We start from the raw sequence: 6,000 nt of genomic DNA, 5'->3' as shown, positions 1-6,000 counted from the left end.
TTAAACGCGCAAGTCATTGATTGACTGGTAGATTTTCTTGGTCAGTAGTACGTAAGTTCCTTCCGTTTCAAGGAGATTGCGAACTTAACTGAAGTGATGTGTAGCTCAAACGGGACACGCTAAGCGACAGAGAAATTGGCCTTCTCTGTCGTCCTGGGGAACCTCGTCTCAGCTCGCTACACGTATACATACGTCGCGTAGTGCCTCAGTTTAAATTACCCTAAGAATGCTCGGGCAGATTTCTATTCGCAATCACTTATGATAGCAAGTACACTCACCGTTAGACTCTCCCCGCATAGCATACACCAAATGCCGAGTCGTTTTTATATTGCTGCACCTGCGTTCCGATGCTTAACCTTGTCTCAATATCCTGTCCTGTCAACTGGCCTGCCCTTGGTGAAGTGGTTAGAGTACCTGACATGTGAGCGCAGGGACGTGAGTTCGAATCCTACTTTCGGGCAATTGCTAATTTCATTAATTCCACCATTGTGGAGCATCGGAAGAATGACAGCTACTCCCCTGACGAGCATCGGAAAAGGGCAACTGTTAGTCCTCGAAGGATAAACCGCATGGGGAGTAACAGTTCATCCCATTGCACTCACCCCTTATCCATGTGGCAGATCAGTTCCTCGCCTAAAGGAGTAACCTCAATACCCCACCTTATTAGAATGCAGCTGTACTTCATTAGTGAGTAGGTATTACTGCAAATCTAAGTGAATCCGATGGAGTATGAGTCTGCGAGATAGTAGCTTGTTTCTCCAGGGGAGCCTTTTTTTTTTTTTGTGCGCGTGTGTGAATTAGTCTGAGTGATTTCTGCTCGACCTGCCGACCAATGGTTATAGGTGATACATGATTACATGTATTTTTTATGTATATATAAGTCCGTTTTACGCGTTCGTACACTAGCTAAAAACGGTGGCTCACCGCTATTTATACCAGCGCACTCTTCCCCACCCCTTCTGAACTTTGCCTCCAAACGTAAAGAAGGAAATCCGTGCGAGGAGAATTAATTTAAAAATTCTCGACGCGAAATCATTTTTTTTTCGCGGATGGTACACATCGCTTACTACACCTCTATATATGGGCACATAGAAACCAAACTGTCTGCTACGCAGTTTCACCGACCGCCGCATTAGTCACCTGAGATGGCACTCTAAGCGAGCTTATAAGAAGAAAAAAAAATGAAAAGAAAAACAGCATTCGCATCCGGAAATTCGATCGAGCAGGTCCGGCAGCGCGCCGCGCACTTTGAGAAACGAAGCGCACGCAAGTTGCCCGGCGCAGTAAACGTCCTTCGCACACTCGACGGCCGATCACGATCGAAGCAAATAAAGAAAGGATGCCTCCGTGGGCGCTGGCGTGGACAGCATGGCCGCGGCTCGCGCGGGCACAACAGGATCCTGCCGCACTATATGCGCGAGCTATATGGTGCGGCGATTGCCACATGCATCACCGTTTGATTCGCCGACACTTTAATAATACATTTATTTATCTCACCACCCTGCCCAGCCAGCCACTTAAGTGGCCCCAACCTCGAGCTCTTCCTTTTTTATTTCGAGCGGTGACTGTGTGCCCGTAATGGCGGAGTCAATCGCTCGAAATACGAACGTATTAGCCCCGATAACGAACTACAGGGGCGCTGCGAGCGCCGCTCGCGTGACGTCAGGGCAAGTACTCGCGCCTGTCGTCTGCTACAGTTCGGGCGTTGTCCGGGCGCTTTCTGCGGTGTTTTCGTTTGTTCTCCCAGCTTGTATACTTATGGCGGCCGTCTCCAATATATTTTTACGACGTCTTCATTCACGAAAATTTATTCAAAGAGCTAATTTGCTAATTTCTTAGACAGCAATGCAGCTCTCAAAGGCAACGCTACAGGGGCAGCCGAAGGAGCGCAGACCAGCCCATTGCGGGTTTTTCATGCGCGGATGGACAATCGCATAACATAGCATATAGGAATCCAGTTATGATACCATACCTGCAGCGGTGCAACAAGTATGTCACAAACGCTGGCTATTTATGACTTCTACAATCGTTACGTTAATTTTAATCCGCTAAAACAGGTTTGCTCACGACGAGTAGTTCATGGTATAATATCGAATTTTTGCATTTCTTCACAGAAACGCTCGGCAGTAACACGGGGACTTAACTAATATTGGAGTTTAGATTCTACAAGCACCACTTGCTTCTTTAACTGTTTGTCAACATTAGGCGGTTCTTCCGTGTTTATATTAAGCGGCGGAAATTAGTAGTAAAGTTAATGAAGGCTTACAGCTATTTACAGACTGCAAATAGGAATGTACCAATATATATTCCCTTTTCCGTGCTACACGTTCGACTCACTTGAGAAATTTACTGGTGCTTGTTGCTTGAGGAATATACATAAGGAATCTTTTTGGCGAACTGACACAGGCTGCCGGGCCCAAATTTTTTAGTGAAGTATGCCTGTTGGACCGCATGGCTGCAGCTAGAAAGAAGTCGAAGCTTCAATCATTAGTAGTATGGGACATATTGAAGATATCGAAATTCCCCGGTGGAGGGTCATAAATAAAGTCAAAGTATATGCAGGGCTTGTGGTGCTTTCTCTATGAATGTTTGCGATTGAATTGGAGCAAACTTTATTTAGCCTGCAGTTGGGCAAGGTTCTCTTTTATGCACCGGTGAAGCGAATAGTTATCCGTTTGCATAATTAAACGTTGGATCGAGACATGGTGAGACAGAAGGTGCTTGAATTTTCCTTTCCTAGGCAATCTAAGCTGCGCTGTAGTAGCTCGAGAATATTTTAGCCATTCCAGTTGGCGCGGTAAAAAAATGCTTTATGGGTTCAATTCGAACTTGTAGTGAACTGATGGGTTTCGCGAACATAGCGTGCCTCGCCATACCGATAGTCGGCTGCTACCGTTACGTGATCAGGGGTGTGCCAAATTGTCGATAAAGGCTACTTAGGGCCACTATGAAACATTTCATCACTTGCAATTACTTGGCTCTTGATTTAACAACGTAACTTTTGTCTCAGGTGGTTGCTACTATGGCGTTTGTGAATTAACTATGTAAATACTCTACATGACGCGCCGTCGTGTTAGCCGCCATGAGCAATTCGTTTTTTGGAGGCCTGTTCCAGAGGGGCATGAAAGAAGTAGCAGCAAACTTTTTCATAAGAAATGCGCGCCTAACCATGTTTTTACGCATTAATGAATGGCCATATTCAAATTGAACAACACAACAGAGTAATAAGAATAATAATAATGACAGCTTCACTGGGCAGTGTCTTTCTAACACGGATAACATGCTGATGCCAATTACCGAGATTTTTCTTCCATGCAAAATGCAATGTCGCTCATAGCTAAATACTAAGAGAATACTAAGTGTTTAGCGTGGCATCATACACAACTTCGCGTGTTGAATTTTCAGACATTCCTTTTACGCAAAGTTTGTGGACGGACACGGCTCATATATCCATTGCAATGCCAGTAGACTCCTTCAACGCTACATAGCTTGCGATATCCAGGCCGCAAATTTTATTGACTCATGCGCTTTAAGAGAAGGAACTGTGGTTCAGACATGGCAGCAGAAAGAAGCCGACATATCGTTCAATAAGCACGGCTCGAGCCACCCATACCCCAAGCATACACGAAGGAAGCGAGCGCGCGCGGCAGCCGAGCGAGCCGAGCCAGCGGCGTCCTGGCCGTGACGTCACTCGCGAGAGGGCGCCACTCCTAATTCTCGCCGCTAATATACTATAGGCGCCCGATGTCTTTATTTGTTTTGCCACAAAGCGCCAGCTGTACGGGATACCTCATGCATTCGAGAATGCGGTGGCGTGAAGTGTTAGGCTTACGCCGTCGTGTTGCTCTTCGTTATAGATGAATCCTTAAAAACAGAAGAGCGAACATTTGTTCACAAAAGTGCATCGGCAATTCGTCTCCCAAGAAGTTATCATGAGTGATGAATGTGACGGCAAACGTTCGGTAAAACGCAAGGGAAAGAGATTAATAACAAGGATGGGCCATCTATTCTACGCATGGTAGTAAAGTGTAGCTCTCGATGACTTGAACTGATCGGCAATCACGTATATATGTGAGGTGATTCTGGCGCATTATTGCCGTCGCCACTGTGGTATAAAGTTTGTAAACAGGGATAAGGTGCTTCAGAAAGGCTGGCCAACGTTTCGATAAGAGGACCTATCTTCGTCAAAGGCAGCCTCGTCATCCTCGGTATGTTAGTTTTTAAGGGTTAGTGCAGTGACGTCACGTGCAGTTGTTGTCGGTGGCGGTTGGTCACCAGGCGTTTACGAGCCTACTCAAGGAGTCAAAATGGCGTATGGTGCGGTATTAAAGTAAAGATCTCTTTACCTTATAACGCACGGGGGACGCGCATTTCAGCAGTGTAGTAGCTTGTAGAATGTTTATTGAGAGAAATTTGCACTCTATGGTGGTGACACGACAACAACAACATTTTTTTTTTTGACACTCGTGAGCAGCTGGCTTGCCTTTCGACTGTCACCGCGTGGTACAGTTGGTCCCAAGAAGCTGATACCACGGGGCGGAATGGCCTTCGTAGCGTTCTTTCCTTCTTGAGGTTGACACAGAGTAAAGCAAATACTCATCGTGTATGCTGCATCGTACGGTGCTACGCGGAATTCCCGCTCCCAACTTCGTATTAAGCGGAAGCTTTAGCTCGGATGCTCCGATCTAAATACACGTAAAAGGAGAATTCGTTTTTCTCGGCAACCACTGCACCAAATTTGGCGAGGTTTGTTGCATTTTAAAGGAAAACTAAAAATCTAGTGAATGTTGGTCTCGAATTTCTGATATAGGTTTTCGATTTTTCACTAAAAATTGGCAAAAATCGAAAATTTTCAAAAGACGGAACTGTCACGTTTACAACATTGTAGCTCAGCAATGAAAAATGATACCACAATTCTGTGAATCGCATCTAATAGTACATCTAAAGCGGACAAAATTGATATGTCACAAATAAATTTCAAAAGAATTATGAATATGTAAATACAGCTTTTGCAGAAACCTTGTATACAACGTAACTAATTCACGCAATACGCAAGTTGACATACGAAATTTGTCCGCTTTCAACGATATAACGGATGCCGTTTACAGAACCGCGATTTTGGTTGCAGAGCTATTAACTTGCAAACTTCGTGATTCTATTTTTTCAGACTTTCGAATTGTTGAAAAATGTTTTCACAAGATTCAGGCCCTATATCGAAATTCCGCTTCCAACAGTCACTAGAATTTAACTTTCGCTCTCAAATGCAACAAATTTCACTAAAATCGGTCAAGGGGTTATCTCAGAAAAGCCTTTTTGCGTTTTACATGTATTCTAATAGTCCGCCGGAGTTGGCCCCGAGCTAAAGCTTCCTCTTAAGCGGGCTCCTGTGCCACTACACTACGCCTATTCTGGCATGAAGTGCATGCACTGCAGTCGGGTTCAAGCACACACACATACACACACACATACACACACACAAAAAAAGCTTGAAATCAAGCAACAATAAAAAAATTTTTTTTTTCTTACAAGAATATGGTGTATTAATACTTCACCTGTTTCGCCGTTGTCCTTTCTCTTCCACGCACAGCCATACATTTGCTCTGTTTGCGTTCCTCACAGCGGCCGAAATCAGGAGCCTAATTAGTTCCAATCTGGTACATCCTGACTTAAGAATTGTAGCAGCGCAAACACACGCATCCACCAGCGCTTGTGTCTCGTCCTTGCTACTTTGTGGATGGACGTGTTTGCGCAGTTACAATTGTTAAGTCAAGTATGCACCAACTCGCCCAGAAAGAAGTTTTAATGAACTGGTACATCTTGCAGTACATCTTGCAGCGTCAACCCCATATCTTGCTTGCAATGTCGAGCGTTATTCTCGATATACCACTTTCAGGGATATCACCTTCAGTGCGCGTTCGTTGGCTACGCCATTGACAGGGTGCCCGTCACTCAGAGAGGCGCCGCGCTGTGCTCAAAATTTAGATATCTCGAAGACTGATA

The 6,000-nt window shown here is 45.0% G+C and overlaps 1 protein-coding gene across 1 annotated transcript in view; it reads left to right on the top strand.

The window, feature by feature from the left end:
* The first annotated feature begins 3,922 nt into the window (after positions 1-3,922).
* Positions 3,923-6,000, top strand: part of LOC139056125 (nuclear speckle splicing regulatory protein 1) — a 276,929-nt gene continuing 274,851 nt past the window's right edge. The window contains exon 1 of the mRNA XM_070534025.1: positions 3,923-3,926. The gene's annotated coding sequence lies outside the window, so the exon portion shown is untranslated. The remainder of the gene's footprint in view (positions 3,927-6,000) is intronic.

The sequence above is a fragment of the Dermacentor albipictus genome, chromosome 2, assembly GCF_038994185.2.
Source record: "Dermacentor albipictus isolate Rhodes 1998 colony chromosome 2, USDA_Dalb.pri_finalv2, whole genome shotgun sequence".
Taxonomy (NCBI): Eukaryota; Metazoa; Arthropoda; class Arachnida; order Ixodida; family Ixodidae; genus Dermacentor; species Dermacentor albipictus.
The sequence above is the reverse complement of the archived record's forward strand: the minus strand, read 5'-3'. Positions and strand labels throughout refer to the sequence as shown.